Raw genomic sequence first — 18,515 nt, 5'->3', positions numbered from 1 at the left:
CACCGTTATGTACTCTTCTGCTCCGGCCATAAGATCCGCTAGTGAGTGAGGATTTTGTCGAGCTACCGCTCGACGGAATTCATTAGACCTGGCGCCTGCGAGGAGCGCATTCATTCCTGCTGAGGGATCTAGATTTGGCACTTGAAGTGCCTCCCTGTTGAATCGGCGGACGAACACCTTCAGAGGCTCGTTGTCGTCCTGTCGCAAGGCCATCAGGGAAGCGGTTGTTTTCCTTGGCCTGCGGCTGCTCATGAAGTGGCGGACAAGATCCTCTCCAAAATCATCAAAATTGTTGATGGAGTTCGGTTTGATCATGGAATACCAGTCTCTTGCCGCGCCAGTCAGCGTCGTTGGAAACGCTCTGCAAAGAAAGCCATCGGAAGCTCCGTGGAGGAGCATAATTGTTCTGAACGTTTCCAAGTGGTCCACGGGGTCTGTAGTGCCGTCATACTGAGGGACGGCGGGCATTTTAAACCCTCTGGGTGCTGGGGCACCCAGAACATCATCAGTGAATGGCGTCCTGCTTGAGAACGCCCTGGAGACGGGCCGGCTCTGGTCCTTCGCCAGTTCCTCTATCAGATGGTCCATCTCCTCCATTCTCTGTAGCAGCGGATCCGTCCTGTGGTCCAAGGACCTGATCCTTTCCACAGACTGGCTCGCCGCAGAGCCGGATTGGCTCTCCCGACTCATACGACGAGGTCGGCGCTTCGCTGGTGGCGCGCGATCTTCATGAGCTCGGCGCCTCTGTGTGGAGGGGGAACGCGACCTTTCACGGCGATGAGGCTCTGTTTGGGCATGCCTCGTCGCGGGGTGAGGGACTTGTCTGGTGGAATGATGAGTTCGGCCCTCACCATGGTGTGATGACTCTCCCCTGTGGACGTCTGGCCTTCCTTGGACAGATCGCTGAGCCTCTGGGGGTGGTTGAGGGGGTACTTGAAGTAGTTGCTGGTACTGCCCAACGAGGGCTGTCATCTGCTGAAATAGAGCTTGAACCTGCTCCGGGGTGGGCAAAGGATTCAGATGTTCTGAGCGAGCGGGGCTCTGATCTGCTGTAGCAGAAGCTGCTACTACTAGTGATGCAATTCGCTCGCTCCGGGTCCTGCGGGGTAGCGCGGTTTGGGTAGTCCGCGCCCGCGCAGTAGGCATCCGCGTACTCTTGCGTCTTGCCATTTTTGTGAGTAGGGTGTAAAGACAGCTTTTAGTTCTGGGTCCCACGGATGGCGCCAATCTGTTAGACCTAAAATCGGTAACAGGTACAGCAGTGATGTAAGAGCTGAGCTGGATGACTAGGGGAGCTGAGTCCTGAAGGACCGGAGTGAACGAGGAGTGAGGTGGTCGAGAAAGAGTCCTGCTATGAGGGCTGAGTCCTGCACAAGGCAAGCGAGGTCAGAAGACCAGACCGGGTTTTACTCCGGACAGGCCCTTCGACACTCAAGTCAGTATGAGCAGGAGTGAAGGGGAGATGTCTAAGAGTTTAGGGAGAGAAGGGATTTTCGCATTACCCATTGGTTTGAGCTTTGAATCCCTTTTTATAGGGAATACCTGGTGAGGTGTCCTGGATAGGTGTCCAGGACAGATGGCGGCCTGTAAGAGGCTGGAGTTCACCTACTCCAGGACAGGTGGCAGGCTGTGAGTGGCTGGAGTTCACCTACTCTGGGACAGGTGGCAGCCTGTGAGTGGCTGGAGTTTACTTGCTCTGGGACAGGTGGCAGCCTGTGAGTGGCTGGAGTTTTTACACCCCATCAGTCAGTTTTGATGAACATTCCACTTGATATATCTAATGTTTCAAAATGATATTTGTTAAGCAAGGTATATGGTGTCGTTATCAAAATAAGGTAGTATAAGCATTAGTGGGTAATGTTAGCATCGCCCCCACCCCAAACTCAACAGCACCCATAGACTTCACCTCCAGACCCAATCTCCATTAATTTATAAATATCTGGTACCCACACATCCGTGTCTATCCGGTTACACCAGGTAGTCCATACCATCAAAGCCCATACCCTCATCCTCTTAGCATTAGGATCCACTCGGCTTTACAACTTAACTCACCCTCGCCCATGGCCCACTCAGCCTATCTACCTTACCCCATAACCCGCAACTCGGCCTCGACCCCGAGTCAGCCCAAGCAAACCCCAACCTCGACCCCGCGTCAGCCCACAACTCGGACCTGCAACCCCGACCCGACCCGAACCCGGTTCAGCCCCAACCCAACCCTATCCGGTTCAGGCCCAACCCATCCGGTTTAATCCAACCCAATCCGGTTCAGTTCGGGTTCAACCCGAGCCAACACGGGTCTAGCCCGGTCTAACCCAATTCAATCTGAACCCAAACCCAACCCCAGGACCCACTCGGCCTAGGAGATTCAAATTAATCCAATGGTTCATTCGGCTAAAGCTAACACCATACAACCCAACGGGGCCCACTCGGCCCAAGGTTAACCCGACCCTAACGCCTAATGGTTCATCCGGCTAGCCCCCCTCAACCCATGCCCAAATCCCATTAGCCGAGCCTTAGTTGAACAAACCTTTAGCTATAGCTATGACCATCCATATTTGCCATACCCTCACATCAGACCTCACATTCCCTTCTACATCTATATTCTGTTAGTGATTTTGCATTTTCAAAATCATGTATATTACATGTTTTAGTGTTTTGGAAAATATTTTATCAAAAGCGTTTGGGAAAAAGAAAATGTTTTCTTGGAAATATTTGCTTTTACAAAAGGATGTAGAAGTGTAGTTGAAAAGATAGTTCCACATCGGATGAGAGAAAAGAAAGAGAAGGGCTTATAAAGCACTACCTTTTCTAACTCTTGTTGATTGCACATTGGGTTGAACCCATGGTTGGACCTGCGGGACGGTGCAACGCACCGTTCGCACACGCGCACGCGCGGTGTGGGCAATGGGCTATAGGGCGCATAGTGGCGCTTTATTGGCGCTTTTTAGGCGCACTTTGCACTTCGCACGTACGCAATGTGCGAAGAAGGATTGGAGCCTTTAATTTTTCCAGATTTGATCTGCACCGTTGGATCAAGATGAAGGTGGACCGGTCAAATGGTTCGCAGGCCCATCAAGCCGAATGGTTCAGTTGGGTTGGGCTTCGGTTCGGGCCTAACGGTCGGCCCAACGGGCCCATGACTCCAACAGTCAAAGGGTGTGATCAAATGGGTTGTGTCCCTTCCCCCAACGGTCATGTGCCAAGGGGGTGCGATCCACACCATAGATGGTTGATCTAACGATGACTGGGTTGGAGAGAGGATTTACTCAAACCAACAGTCACCTCTAGAATCGATCAGGACCATTCAATATCAATGGGTGCGATCTAACGGTCAGATTTCAAACATTCTGGAAAGGTGCCCTGTAGAGGTGTTTTTCACACTGAAAAGACACCAGATGGTCTATAAAAAATGTGCAAACTTCTTATTTCAAATAAAAATCGAATTGGCAATTCTGACTGATTTTACACTCTCTTCTACACTCCTACAAAAATCCCCAAGTATTTCTACATACTGTTTTCCTTTTGTTTACTGTTCTAGATACTGTTTATCTGCAGAAACAGAATCTAGAGATTTCTCTAAGGCTTGAAATTTCGGAAGGGCATTTCGGGTTTGATTCCGCTAGTGCTACGCGTCATCAAACATTAGTAGGGCTTCCCTACTAGGCTTCATTGTATCTTGGAGGCAATTCGCGGATCCCCTTTGCACACTACTAGTGGGGGCGAATCTTGTCTTAAGGAAAGTGATATCACGCCTTGAAGCAACAAGTTTCTGTTTTCTATCATCAACAGTACCCTCAACAAATTTTCCAACAATCTTAAGACAAGAATCTTCTACTGTTGTTTCAATGGCACTTTTCAGTTCGTCAAATGACCCAAGACTTTGTCAAACTCGAACGTTTCGACAAAGGAAATTTCAAGCGCTGGCAGAAGAAGTTGCACTTCATTTTGACATCACTCAAAGTGGTCCATGTTCTCACTACTCTAAAGCCGTCAGCAAATGAAAATGAAACTTTGGCGGAGGCTCGTGCAAGGATGAAGTGGGAACATGATGACTACATTTGCAAAGGGCACATCCTAAATGCTATGTCAGATACACTATTTGACATATATCAAGGCATGGGATCGGCAAGTGAAATCTGGAATGCACTTGAAGCCAAATACTTGGCGGAAGATGCCAGTAGCAAGAAATTCACTGTGAGTCAATTTTTAAATTTTAAAATGGTAGATGATAAGTCTGTTATTGATCAATTACATGAAATACAACATGTAATTAATCAAATTCATTTGCAAGGCATCCTTCTTGATGATTCCTTCATTGTCCCGTCAATTATTGACAAACTTCCACCAAATTGGAAAGACTTTAGAAAAAGTCTAAAACACAAGAAAGAGGAAATGTCTATTGAAGACTTGGCTCAATGCCTCAGGATTGAGGAAGAGTCAAGAATCAGAGACAAGAAAGAAAATAAAACTGTATCCTCTAAGATCCATTTGGTGGAAAATGTCAAGAATTCGAACCAACAAAGAAAAGTCAATTGGAAGAGAAACAAACACCCTGAAAAGAATACTAATAAGAATAAGAAAAGAAAGGGTGCTTGTTTCAACTGTGGCAAACCAGGCCATTACAAGAGTGAGTGCCGACTTCTTAAGGATAAGAAGTCGGGTGCACCAACAGACAAAGAAAAGTTTGTCGCCATGATTTCAGAGGCAAATATGCTTGAAGATGGCAATGATTGGTGGATTGACTCTGGTGCGACGATGCATGTCTGTAAAGACAGGAACCTGTTTTCAACTTATGAAACAGTTGAAGATGGAAGCGTGTTATACATGGGAAATTCGTCGACAGCAGAAGTCAAAGGGAAGGGCAAGGTGGAACTTGAGTTCACATCTGGCAAGCGACTCACTCTAACCGGTGTCTACCATGTACCAGAAATTAGAAAGAACTTAGTGTCTGGAAGCATTCTCAACAAGAATGGCTTCAAACTTGTATTTGAATCTGACAAGTTCATTCTTTCTAAGGGGGGTACTTTTGTTGGGAAGGGATATATGTATGAAGGGATGTTCAAACTTAATATCAATAAAGTGAATGTCTTTGCTTATGTTTTGGATTCTTCTTTATCTTTATGGCATAATCGTTTAGGACATTTAAATACTAGGAAAATGAATGATATGGTTAAGTTAACCTTAATTCCTAAATATGAAAATGACTTAGTAGATAGATGTAAAACATGCATGCAAACCAAGATAATCACTAAGTCATTTCCTAAAGTAGATAGAACTTCTAACTTGTTAGATTTAATTCATAGTGATGTATGTGACATACATAGTGTTCCCACAAAGGGAGGTAAAAAGTATTTTGTTACATTTATTGATGATTATTCTAAGTACTGTTATGTTTATCTACTTAGTCATAAAGATGAGGTTTTAGAAAAATTTAAGATTTATAAAACTGAAGTAGAAAACCAATGTATAAAAAGTATTAAATGTCTCAGATCAGATAGAGGTGGTGAATATCACTTTCCTCATTTCTGTGAATCAGTAGGCATAGTCCATGAAACTTCTGCCCCTTATACACCACAACAAAATGGTGTAGCAGAAAGGAAGAATAGGACACTTACTGAAATGATTAATGCTATGCTTGTTAATTCTGGTTTAAATAAAAGTTTTTGGGGTGAAGCCTTACTTACAGCTTGTCACATTTTGAATAGGGTACCAAGTAAGAAATCTGATATAACCCCTTATGAATTGTGGAAGAAAAGGAAACCAAACTTAAGTTACCTTAAAGTTTGGGGTTGTAGATCTATAGTTAAAGTCCCTAAACCTAAGTTAAGAAAATTAGGTGAAAGGGGTATTGAGTGTATCTTTTTGGGATATGCTAGTCACAGTAAGGCCTATAGGTTCTTAGTTATAGAACCTAATGATTTCATAGATGTCAATACCATAATTGAATCTAGAGATGCCTTTTTCTATGAAAATAGGTTCACTGCAATTCCTAAAGAAATTGAACCTACAACTTCTGTAGATCATCCTTTAAAATCACAAACAGAAGTTGGTGAACCTAGTGTACAACCTAGTAAAATAAGAAGAAGTTCAAGAGATAGAAGGGATAGGAGTTTTGGCCCTGACTTTGTAACCTACCTGGTAGAAGGGACAAGGGAAAAACTCCAAGGTTCTGTCTTGTTAAACTTAAGCATAGAAAGTGACCCTCAAACCTACGGAGAAGCCATAAAGTCACAAGATGTTGCTTTTTGGAAAGAAGCAATTAATGACGAAATGGATTCTATCATGGGTAATAAAACTTGGATTTTGGTTGATCTACCACCTGGGTCTAAACCTATAGGATGTAAATGGATCTTCAAGAAGAAGATCAATGTAGATGGGACCATAGAAAAGTTTAAGGCAAGGTTAGTTGCCAAAGGGTTTACTCAAAAACCCGGTATTGATTACTTTGACACTTATGCACCTGTTGCTAGGATTTCTACCATTAGAGTGTTGATTGCCCTTGCTTCCATATACAAACTTCACATTCACCAGATGGATGTTAAAACCGCATTCTTAAATGGTGAACTTGATGAAGAAGTGTATATGGAACAACCTGAGGGATTTATTCTGCCAGGCCAAGAGCATAAAGTATGTAAGCTTATCAAATCTTTGTATGGGCTTAAGCAAGCCCCTAAACAATGGCATGAAAGATTTGATAAAGTCTTAGTGTCAAATGGTTATAAGATACATGAGTCAGATAAATGTATATACAGTAAATTCAAGGGTGGCAAAGGTGTTGTTATTTGTTTATATGTTGATGACATGTTAATTTTTAGTACCGATATTGAAAGCATTCAATGTACTAAATCATATCTTTCTCAAAACTTTGATATGAAAGATATGGGTGAAGCTGATGTGATTTTGGGTATTAGAATCATAAGACAGGATAATGGTCTTATTCTAACACAATCACATTATATTGAGAAAGTTCTAAAAAAGTTTAACCATTTTGAATGTTCACCCATTTCAACACCTTTTGACCCAAATATAAAATTGTATCTTAATACTGGTAGGACTATCTCTCAACTAGGGTATGCTAGTGTAATTGGTAGTCTTATGTATGCTATGACTTGTACTAGGCCAGACATAGCATATGTTGTAGGTAAACTTAGTAGGTTTACCAGTAATCCTAGTTTTTCTCATTGGAATGCAGTCTATAGAGTTTTAAAATATTTAAAGAAAACTATAGACTATGGTTTATGTTATAGTGGGTATCCAACTGTAATAGAAGGATACTCTGATGCTAGTTGGATAACTGAGCGTATAGACCATTTATCAACCAGTGGGTGGATTTTCACCCTTGGTGGGGGAGCAGTCTCCTGGGCCTCTAAGAAACAGACATGCATAACAACTTCAACTATGGAAGCAGAGTTTATAGCTCTGGCAGCATGCTGTAAAGAGGCGGAATGGCTTCGGAATTTGTTATTGGAAATTCCGTTATGGTCTAAACCAATGCCATCGATTTATGTCCATTGTGATAGTCAGGCTACACTATCAAGGGCATATAATCATGTTTATAATGGTAAGTCCAGACATATAGGACTTAGACATAGTGCTATAAGAGAGTTACTTACTAATGGAGTAGTAACTATTGATTTTGTGAGATCGAGCCAAAACTTGGCCGATCCATTCACTAAAGCTCTTGCAAGAGATCTGGTGTGTAAAACATCATTAGGGATGGGGTTAAAGCCATTAACCAATAGTCACCAATGATGGAACATCAACTCAACACTTGAATAAACATCAAGTCTTGAGTTCAATGAGTCCAAGTACATCATATGGAGTGACTGCAAGCACTATAATCTGTATTATTTGCCATCCCAAGGTAAAGTGCTTGGTACCTGTAATGTTTAAAAGGAGAAGGCTGAGTATTTAAACTCTTAATAGGCTTATAACATAGTGTTGGAGTGTTTTAGTTACAGGGGCACTCTTGATAAGCCTACCTATGTGAGTGTGGAAGTGGTGCCGCTTCCTATGAGACCTGGCTAGTCTCTAGAGCGCTCACGAAACCAAGATATAGACACAAGGCCAGTACATGTGTCGGTTTTAGAAATTGCCCAAAGAGGTGAAATCTTGTGTGTGAGACGTATCCAGTTAACCAAATAGAATAGCTAGTTCAAAGATACGTCTACTATGCAATTCTGGTTAACTTTGATATGTCCTCACTAAGTGAAGGTTCAAATCGAGAGATACCTTCATCTATGCATAAGAGTTCCAAGCCTGATGAGAAAATTTTCTTTGATTTTGAAAATGGTGGGGGATTGTTAGTGATTTTGCATTTTCAAAATCATGTATATTACATGTTTTAGTGTTTTGGAAAATGTTTTATCAAAAGCGTTTGGGAAAAAGAAAATATTTTCTTGGAAATATTTGCTTTTACAAAAGGATGTAGAAGTGTAGTTGAAAAGATAGTTCCACATCGGATGAGAGAAAAGAAAGAGAAGGGCTTATAAAGCACTACCTTTTCTAACTCTTGTTGATTACACATTGGGTTGAACCCATGGTTGGACCCGCGGGACGGTGCAACGCACCGTTCGCACACGCGCACGCGCACGCGCGCGCGCGGCGTGGGCAATGGGCTATAGGGCGCATAGTGGCACTTTATTGGCGCTTTTTAGGCGCACTTTGCACTTCGTACGTACGCAACGTCGCGAGGAGCGATTGGAGCCTTTAATTTTTCTAGATTTGATCTGCACCGTTGGATCAAGATGAAGGTGGACCGGTCAAATGGTTCGCAGGCCCATCAAGCCGAATGGTTCAGTTGGGTTGGGCTTCGGTTCGGGCCTAACGGTCGGCCCAACGGGCCCATGACTCCAACAGTCAAAGGGTGTGATCAAATGGGTTGTGTCCCTTCCCCCAACGGTCATGTGCCAAGGGGGTGCGATCCACACCATAGATGGTTGATCTAACGATGACTGGGTTGGAGAGAGGATTTACTCAAACCAACAGTCACCTCTAGAATCGATCAGGACCATTCAATATCAATGGGTGCGATCTAACGGTCAGATTTCAAACATTCTGGAAAGGTGCCCTGTAGAGGTGTTTTTCACACTGAAAAGACACCAGATGGTCTATAAAAAATGTGCAAACTTCTTATTTCAAATAAAAATCGAATTGGCAATTCTGACTGATTTTACACTCTCTTCTACACTCCTACAAAAATCCCCAAGTATTTCTACATACTGTTTTCCTTTTGTTTACTGTTCTAGATACTGTTTATCTGCAGAAACAGAATCTAGAGATTTCTCTAAGGCTTGAAATTTCGGAAGGGCATTTCGGGTTTGATTCCGCTAGTGCTACGCGTCATCAAACATTAGTAGGGCTTCCCTACTAGGCTTCATTGTATCTTGGAGGCAATTCGCGGATCCCCTTTGCACACTACTAGTGGGGGCGAATCTTGTCTTAAGGAAAGTGATATCACGCCTTGAAGCAACAAGTTTCTGTTTTCTATCATCAACAGTACCCTCAACAAATTTTCCAACATATTCCACACACCCCACCCATAGTCACTGACCAATTCCCCATTCCGTATCCTATTTCCCACATCTCATCCAACCTCACCTATTTCCATTCATCCCATCAAACCTTTTTCATGCCTATAGCCCATACACCCATAGCCCATAGCATGCTCCTAAAGTGATCTAACAGATCTTATCTAGATCATTTGACCTCACAATTATCCCACCACTATTCGGTCATCTCCTTGGGCCCCACCACCATTCGGTCACAAACTTGGGCCCCACCACCATTCGGTTACAAACTAGGCCCACTCGAGAGAATCTAACGAGGCACCCCAAGTTGACCCGAGTCAACCCATAACTCTACCCAACCCGAGTGGACCTTCATCCATGTCCGAGCCCACCCAACTCCATGGCCATGTCAAGCATGCCCATCCCTTGAACCCATGTGCTGTGCATGTGTCACTACACTTCATTCTATATGAAAGCAAGAGATTCAAACTATATGAAATTCCAATACCTTATTCATCTGCCACAACTCATGTGAAACCAACTTGTCCAGTTCAAACCAAAGTCAAAACCCACTAGCCAAATACCCAATGGTTTCAAAACCGATCTCACTTGGCCTATCTCATAGATTCACCTCTTGAATCCTCACAATCTAATTTCCTGATGATTCTTTCAAAGCTTAAATTCAAATCCAAATCCGAAGGCCCAATTCCAAAATCCAAACCTGAGTCTTCAATCCAAGATCTCATCTCAAATCCCAAGCTCAAATCTTCCTATGGAACTACGTGTGGCTTGATCCTCACCACGGGGTACGTAGGCAACTTGGCACTCCCAAGTTCAGTCGCACCTTTCTGTACCTTTCTCCGTCCTTACCTTTCTCCGTCCTCCACACCCGTCTTCATCTCTTCCATTCTGTTGTTCACTCTCTCATTGCCTTTAAACCTTTTTGCATGTTAAATGTTTCTTTTTGCTTCATTGCATGATTAATTGCATAATTGTTCTTATCGTATGCTTAGAAATCACATGCTAGGTGTTTTGCTTTGCTTTCTCTTGCTTTGCATGCTAGTTGCTTTATTTGCATGATTAAGGTTGTTTGTTTAATTTGGAACTCAAAAGACTTCAAAAATCTTAAAGAATCTAAGAACTCGTAATCACTTGAATTAGAACATTCCAATCTCCTAAATATAAAGTTCTAGGCTCTAAACTTAGAGATCACACTCTAGGTCCTCAAAATAGAATTCTTAGAATCCAAAGTTCACAAACATACTAAAAATGCAACTTAGGTTCATTGCATTAAATCTAGGTTCATATAGCATAGGTCATTTCACCTCAAATCAATCAATCTAATTCAACTCAAACCAAATCTCAACAATCTCATAAAATGTCAAATCACTCATATAGGCGGCATCTAAGCATTCTAGTTAGGCATTTAGGATCATCACTCCTGGCCCGTATGAGTCTAAACTGTGAACGGCTAAACAGTTAGAATGCATTTAGGTTAGTAAAATTCACTTTCCACCCTTAGTTAAAATTAAATAATTAAAGCTTTTAAAAGTTAGGCAAGGTCGGTGCTGTACACTTCGTGTGGTACACCTTCCGATCTCGTAACCAGGTAACTTACCCAGAACTCAAAACGTAGACCAAATTAACAGAGTTAATCATGGGTCCTAGATCCCTAATCTAGGTGGCGACTCTGGTTAGTTGCTTCTTTCGTGAAGTTAGGATTTTTATCCTAAATTTATGGAAAAAGCAATCATATTCAAATCCAATGGACAAAGGCGCTATCATCATCACAAAAACACCACCCTCGTGGGGCCACCCCCCTCCGGGACGGGATCCACACTCTCCCTAACTTCTTATCATGAATACAAGATAAACTAGGTATAGATGCAATGATAAGAGCATAACAACATAGAAACAAGATACCAAATGTAAATCAAGTCTATGTTGGAGAAAAAGCAAAGAGACATTACATTTTAGCTCAAATTTGTAGGGTATATGAATAAAACCAAATATTGAATAACCCTATGACCTATAATTAATTTCACAAGAATAATATGGCAAAATAAAGCTCATGGTATACTTATCATGAAAGAAATAGACCCGTAATTAATCTCACAAGAATAATATGGCAAAATAGAGCTCATGTTATACTTATCATGAAGGAAATAGAGTAAATGTAAAGTTTAGTATGATAAGCCCCCCCATTTTTTGTTGTTGTTAAGATATGCAACATAAATCACAATTGGTGGGAAAATATTGGAATGGACAATTTAAACATCTTACAATGATCGATACAAATGTAAAGATAGCAATAATTAGCTCTCCCCCTAAAGATTTGTCATTGGACTTGGATAAAACCTATGAATTAAGGCATGCCAAGACATAATTGGCTAAAAATATGATAATGAATGCTTGGCCAAAAAAACTTACCTTTGGAATAGATGATAACATATTAGACCATCCAAGATAAGTCTAAACCCTAAGATGATATGATATTACGGCTAAGGCTATGGGCTTTTTGTCTTATACGAGAAAAGACAGATGATATTAAAATAAGAATATAAGACAAGCCCAAACAAAACACGTATGGGGCAACAATGCTCCAAATGAGTGTACTTACATATGTGGAATGATAATCACATTAAGGGAAATATGATTGTCGACCTCGATCTGAGGATGATGAGGAAACGAGTCCCTACATGCTTTAGATCTCCACATGAATGAGAGCTCTACCAAAGAACTCTCGAAACGGATGCCACCCTCATAGCAAAGCACGAGTGGCGATATAAATGAAGTATCTCTCGATTCGGGGACAAGTCCAGATTCGAGACATATCTAAACAAAATCAGAGCCACCACCATGGATAGGCCATGGAACCCCAAAATCAAATCCTCTGTGCAATGGATAACCAGAAATATATATGGGTCCGTGCCTGATTACGAATGGAGAAGGTCTGAAGAGCACCCCCAATTCGTCCGAGTGCGAACACTTGGTCTCTTATGCCATTTTTATTAATTTCAAAGAACTTTAGGCAAAATCATGTGAAATGGGAACATATATCTCCGAGGAGACGTCTATCTAATCATGCATGTCTCGGAGATAAAATAGTAATCACGCACAAAATAAATGGAAGAAGTGTCACCTACGCATAGCTAGGTTATAAGTGACATACCTAATGGGTGTTTAAGTTCTGGTGGACAAACACATGCATGCTACAGCTAAAAGTATAAGGTCTCTACAAGAAAGTAAGAAAACACAACAAAACATATAATATGACAAAACAACAAATCCTAAGACTCTAAACAATTTAACTCGAGTCTTCGGATGGTCTGATGTTCATCAAAAGAAGCCTACGTATCTCCGCCTCCACAAGAATCAGAGTCACGTAGTTCTTCGCGCCTATTCTAAGCTATGATGCCTAAGACACCTAGACCTCTATCCTAGACTCGATCTAAAAGACCGGACCGGTTATTAAAATTTCTTGTAAGATTATTTAAATTCCAGTGAATTGTGGATTTTAGGACACCCTATATGCCCTAACTAAATGCAGATTAGCTCTAAGCTAATGCAGGTGGTTCCTACAACCTATGTGTAACTAGGCTGTGTTTCCTAACGAAAACAAAGGGTGGACTAACGTATCCTACTCTAGTCATCACTCGGCGATGTGGATCGCTGACTGACCGGACGGAGGCGTTCCTATAACTCTAGGACAGACCCCTAACTCTAAAACAAGCACACAACAAACAAACAATCGAATAACCTATCAAAAGAAACTCCTAACTCTAAAACTTTCTATCTAGGAGAAACTCCTAACTCTAGAGGAAGATCTTTTGAAAACAAGGTTTTAAAGGTTGCTTATTCAAAAAGATTTAAAATGCTATTTACAAAAGTTTGGTTGGACTTGGGATATAAATCCCAAGCTGCACTGCGTACCTCGTGGAAGAGGATCAAGCCAACGTAGTTCGAAACGAACTTCCTAACTACGCTCACGAAAACTTAACTTCTCTAAATGATTTAAGGGTTTTAATATTTTTCAAATGTTTTTTATATTTTTAAAGCTTTCAAATGATTTATAGTTTCAAATTTCTAATATTTTTGGATTTTAAAATATTCCAATGCTTTTGGATCTTTAGATGAATTCACTCTTACAGAGAACAAACAAGCATAACCATAAACTAGGGCAAAGCCCTAAAGCAAAAAGGGGTAACCCCAAACAAGCAACAAAGGTCTCAAAGAGACGATCCACAACAACCAAACAAGCGTCCCAAGAAGAGAGAAAACGATCCAAGATCCCAAGCAAGCTAATAACACTAAAGAGGGGTACAAATGAGTCAATGACTCTCTAATAACGCTACCAAGAATGGGGTAAAAAAATGAGTCAAAGACTCGCTAGAAGAAATGGTTATTGTAACATGAGGCTGGGTAAGCCTCGCAAAGGGGAAACTCTCTAAATGAGACAATGCTTGTCTCCAAATAGGGGCTCTATCAATGAGGCAAGGCATGCCTCCTATACACAAAGGTGGGCTCTAAGTATCCATATCATTGCCCTTGCAATGAGGAGCGATAATCACTATCTTAAGGTAAATGTCTAAAATGCTATGAGAGTCTCTATAAAAGGGAAGAAAGAAATAGGGTTGCTACAAGGACTGAACAAGTCCCCTAAAGATGGGCTTGGGCTAACGCCTTCATCGCCTTGCCTCCACAACTTCAGCCAAATCGCAATATTAAGATGATTTCAATCTTCCTCAAAGGACAATTCGCAGAATACATAATTAGTATAGAATCTTCATGCATAGAGCATTTAATGCAGAATACTAATACAAAAGATTTCAAGGTTATAGATTCATGAAACTAATAGCCACACTTTGTAATTATTTCCTCTTGTTCACGACAACATGCCATTTATACCTTCTTTTCCTAAACAATGAACTTGCATGCTCTGTAAAATATTGAATTAATATATGATAAAAAATTAACTCCAATTTTTCTTTTCTTTCAAACATGTTATGCTTCCTTAGCAGAAATAACAAGACATGCACATAACTGAAACATATCCATAGTGTAAGAAATTCAAGATTTGGAATTCTTGCAAACAAAATACATCTAATTAGCCCAAAAAAATAAAAATAAAAATAAAAAATCAACCAGAACGCATTCAGAAATTAAATATAGAATGTGATATAAAACCAAGGATGAACTCTGATCACGATACAAGCATATATTGAGGGATATGTGACAAATTCCATCAAGCAATAAGAATATCACTTCCTAGAGGAAAAGGCAAACAAGGGATAAGTAATGATCGTAAAAATTCACCCAACAGGTCATTAAAAATCTCAAAGGATCTTTCACAAAACATTTCCAAAAGAAAATACAAGCTATAGCAATACATTCAACAAAACTGGGTTGGCCCTCCCTGTTCCAAATTAAAATACTCAAACTAAATGGAAATAACTAACAAATATAACTACTGATATTTAATACTTCTAAAAGGAACAAATGATTCTGCAAACATATGAGTATAGAACTTCACAAGTGCTATTCTATAGTGCAATCAGAAAAACAAGTACAGAACTTCCCAAGTGCTACAAATGAAATGGGCTCATAAGCATGGGTTAGACAAGTATTATACTATGGTTAAACTAAAATGGGACATGATAACAACATCATCGTGCTTTTAAAATTTCCATCAAGACATTTTATTTTATAGTAACCAAAGAACTTTCAAATGCATTTACTAGCCTAATATTAACTGACACAGTCCACTAAAACAGGCATAACTTTTTATCCACTGCTCTAAATTTCGATCACGAGTACTTGTTAGAAAGATCTTGAAAAGACCTAAAACTTTGTAGTCTATCCTTTTCTCTAATTCTGTTGTTTATTTGGCCAAAAATGCGGTTTAAAAACCGCCCAGAAACTGGTGGCGGGAATTGCACCTGCATCACAGAGTCAACAACAAGCACTCCAACTGCTACTCGATTTCTTTCTCCTTATTCTATTTTAAATCCATTACCAATTGCAACAGCTTTTGACAACTAGTAGTCACAAAAAGAGATGAATTTACTCCTTTTTTTTTTATAAAAGTACAATGATGAAAATAACAATGGCCCATGCTAAGGAAAGTAGGATGATACTGACAAATGAAATTCAATAGTCAACACTGGGGCAAAATTCCGATAAAAGACATCTAAAACCAGGCAAATAAACCATGGTTGTCCCAACAAAGAAAAAGAAGCTTGGTGCCCTTGCTCATGTACTTACTATAGTAAAAATGCATCCACAGTATCACATGAATATTAGTTTATTATATCCTATAAAATGACCTTAGCACAACCGTGCTTTAATACTTCTCTAACCTGCCATGCCTTGATATTAGAGGTCAGATGTTCGCATAGGAATGCATAAATATCTAAGACTTCTTAATGTATAGATCAAGGCAAACCCAAATCAAATATCTAATTGAATAAATCTGGGAACAAAACACATAATTGTGAACATTCGAACAATAGAAACAAGTCAATTTTATATGCCCGTCAAAACAAAGTAGTGCCAACATTATCAATGGAAGGGTCATCATAGACATTGTCCTATTTTAATGTCTACACCAAGCTTCTTCTCTATCCTCATTTGATCATGACAATGATTAATTTGTGATCGCAATTGTCCATTCATCACAAGATTACTCTCAACAAAACAAAACTGGCAGCCCATTACCATTGAGAATCATACAAAACGTACCACATTGATTATCAACTCATCATCACACAAGAAGAGAGAAAGAGAAAAAAAATCAGTAAAGAAAGTCTCTGTAATTCAAACTTATTGCTATATGATTTGAGGCAAGAAAATCATAAAAATTTAAAAGAGAAAGTCTTACCTAAATTGCTCCACTAAAAAAAAAGAATCAATGGCCTTAACTTCTCTTCTTTGAATATTCTCCTTCCGAAATGGCACCCGATCTAGAGCTAATATCTCTGCCGAGAATGAAAATAAGGTTCGAGTATAGATTTTTCCAAAACCAAGTGGAAAATCTTTCAGATCTGAGATTTGAAAAATATGGATCTAGGATTTTCAGCAAAAGAGATGACAGATCTAGCCAGAGAAGATAAGGAAAAAAAAAAGAAAAGAAAAAAAAGAACCATTTCAAAAAAAAGGATCAATGAGATCTAGGGTTAAATTTTTTTTTTTTTAGAAAAATCAGATCTGATGATGATTCAAAGAGAGAAATGTTAATACTACAAAGAGAAGAAGAAATTAGGTAAAATGATGGCCGGCCGAGGCTTGCCGGAGCTCTATTGGAGCTTGATCAAAGAAGACATGGTTAGGATTTGGAAAAAAATATGGTTTAAAGATGAAAAAAACTAAAACTATACGGATCTAATGGTGATAAGAAAATACAGTAGCTCAAAGATGAATAGCGGCCAGATCTTGACTGGAATCCGGCATAATCCGATGAAGAAGATGATCGGATAAGAGAGGAGAAACCCTAACTTGGCCTTGCTTTTCTTTCTCTCTCTCTCTCTCTATCTCTCTCTCTCTCTCTCAACGAGAATGAGAATCCCCTCCTTTTTTTATTATTTCTTTTTATAAAATGAAAAGGCCACTGATATTGGCACCCCCCATTTGATGAGTGCACAGAATTTGATGGGCGCGCGAATCAGCCGCTGCCCAGACGAGATAATTCACCCTCCTTCTATGCCCTTGATTCAATAGCTTGGTAAATACACCCCTAGTGCAGATAATTCACCCCCCTTCTATGCACAACAAAGTAAATGAAGGGCTTTTCCACCTTTCTGCTTGGACAACCCCCTTCTTCAATAACGCACCCCTCTTTTCACCATAAGCACAAATGAAAGCACCTCATTGAAATTCAATAATTACACAACTCAGCTCGTCTTTTCTGCTTCAACTAGTACATGGATTGATATTGGCACTCCTCTAATTTGATAATGCACTCTCATCTTCACAGCATTGATGGTGACACAAACTTGACTTGTCTTTTCCTCTGAATTCTTTTCGAGCAGGAAATTACGACCACTCTCCTTAGGACAATGACAATCTTTCAAGGGATTTATTCAATTTCGGGTTTTCAACTTTGGGGTTTGTCCAATTTTAGGGGTATTAGGGTCCGGTCAAAATGGGGTATCTACAATGATAAGCCACCAATGACAAATTTACCTATAAAGCTCCCCCTTTGAAAATGAATCATACAATGTATTACTCCAAAGGGATGTCCAAACATAGACTCCAGGGTTCTTCAAATGAACAAGTTAAGATCACCCCTTGGGCTACAATGACACTTACACTCTAAGTAATTGTTTATCATAATTAAAATAATAACCATAGTATAGCTCTACATGATTAATAATCATAGCAGAAAAGATAAGCAAATTTTGGCTCATGCTCCCCCTAAGTGATATCGTATTCTATAAGTTCAAATTTACTTCCCTAAGTATATACACATAAGCTAGGGAGATCATACATATACCTATTTATGATTGAGATGATGGCACAAGGCCAAATGATTAAGTATTTTAATGAATGTGAAGGTACCGTTCCCTCGAGAGGGCATATGTACCGATTGAATAGCTTTTAATATTGATTTTTGACATCTCAAACATGTAGAAACTAACAAACGAGGGTACATGGTCTAAACATCTATATCTATATCCATTACCACAAACAAAAAGATGAGGCATAAAGTGCATAAGCCCATTTAAAACAAAAATGTGTGGGATACAAGTGTTCTCAATACAATGTATAGTGTCCCAACCACCATAGTGAGTTAGTGAGTTAAATGCCCAAATTCAATTCTAAATTCAACAATTTTCATTTCACATGATATTTTCAATTTGACTAAAGTAAGTCTCATATATTGAACCTAGATTCATTTTCAACTTTCCTATATAATATATCCTTATATGATTTTAGGAAATAAACCAAGGACTTTAGAATATATATATGTCAAGTGATAACACCTTAGACACATGCATTCCATTATGA

The 18,515-nt window shown here is 40.0% G+C and overlaps 1 long non-coding RNA gene across 1 annotated transcript in view; it reads right to left on the bottom strand.

Moving 5' to 3' along the window:
* Window positions 1-17,050, bottom strand: part of LOC143860045 (uncharacterized) — a 30,824-nt gene extending 13,774 nt beyond the window's left edge. Inside the window, exons 1-2 of the long non-coding RNA XR_013239557.1 lie at window positions 16,911-17,050; window positions 16,390-16,486 (exon numbers count right to left, since the gene is read on the bottom strand). This is a non-coding gene — a long non-coding RNA (uncharacterized LOC143860045). The remainder of the gene's footprint in view (window positions 1-16,389; window positions 16,487-16,910) is intronic.
* Window positions 17,051-18,515: the final 1,465 nt, after the last annotated feature.

Source organism: Tasmannia lanceolata, unplaced genomic scaffold, assembly GCF_043159265.1.
Source record: "Tasmannia lanceolata isolate RefF3 unplaced genomic scaffold, GAP_Taslan_0.1 ptg000037l, whole genome shotgun sequence".
In the NCBI taxonomy this organism is placed as follows: domain Eukaryota; kingdom Viridiplantae; phylum Streptophyta; class Magnoliopsida; order Canellales; family Winteraceae; genus Tasmannia; species Tasmannia lanceolata.
The sequence above is the reverse complement of the archived record's forward strand: the minus strand, read 5'-3'. Positions and strand labels throughout refer to the sequence as shown.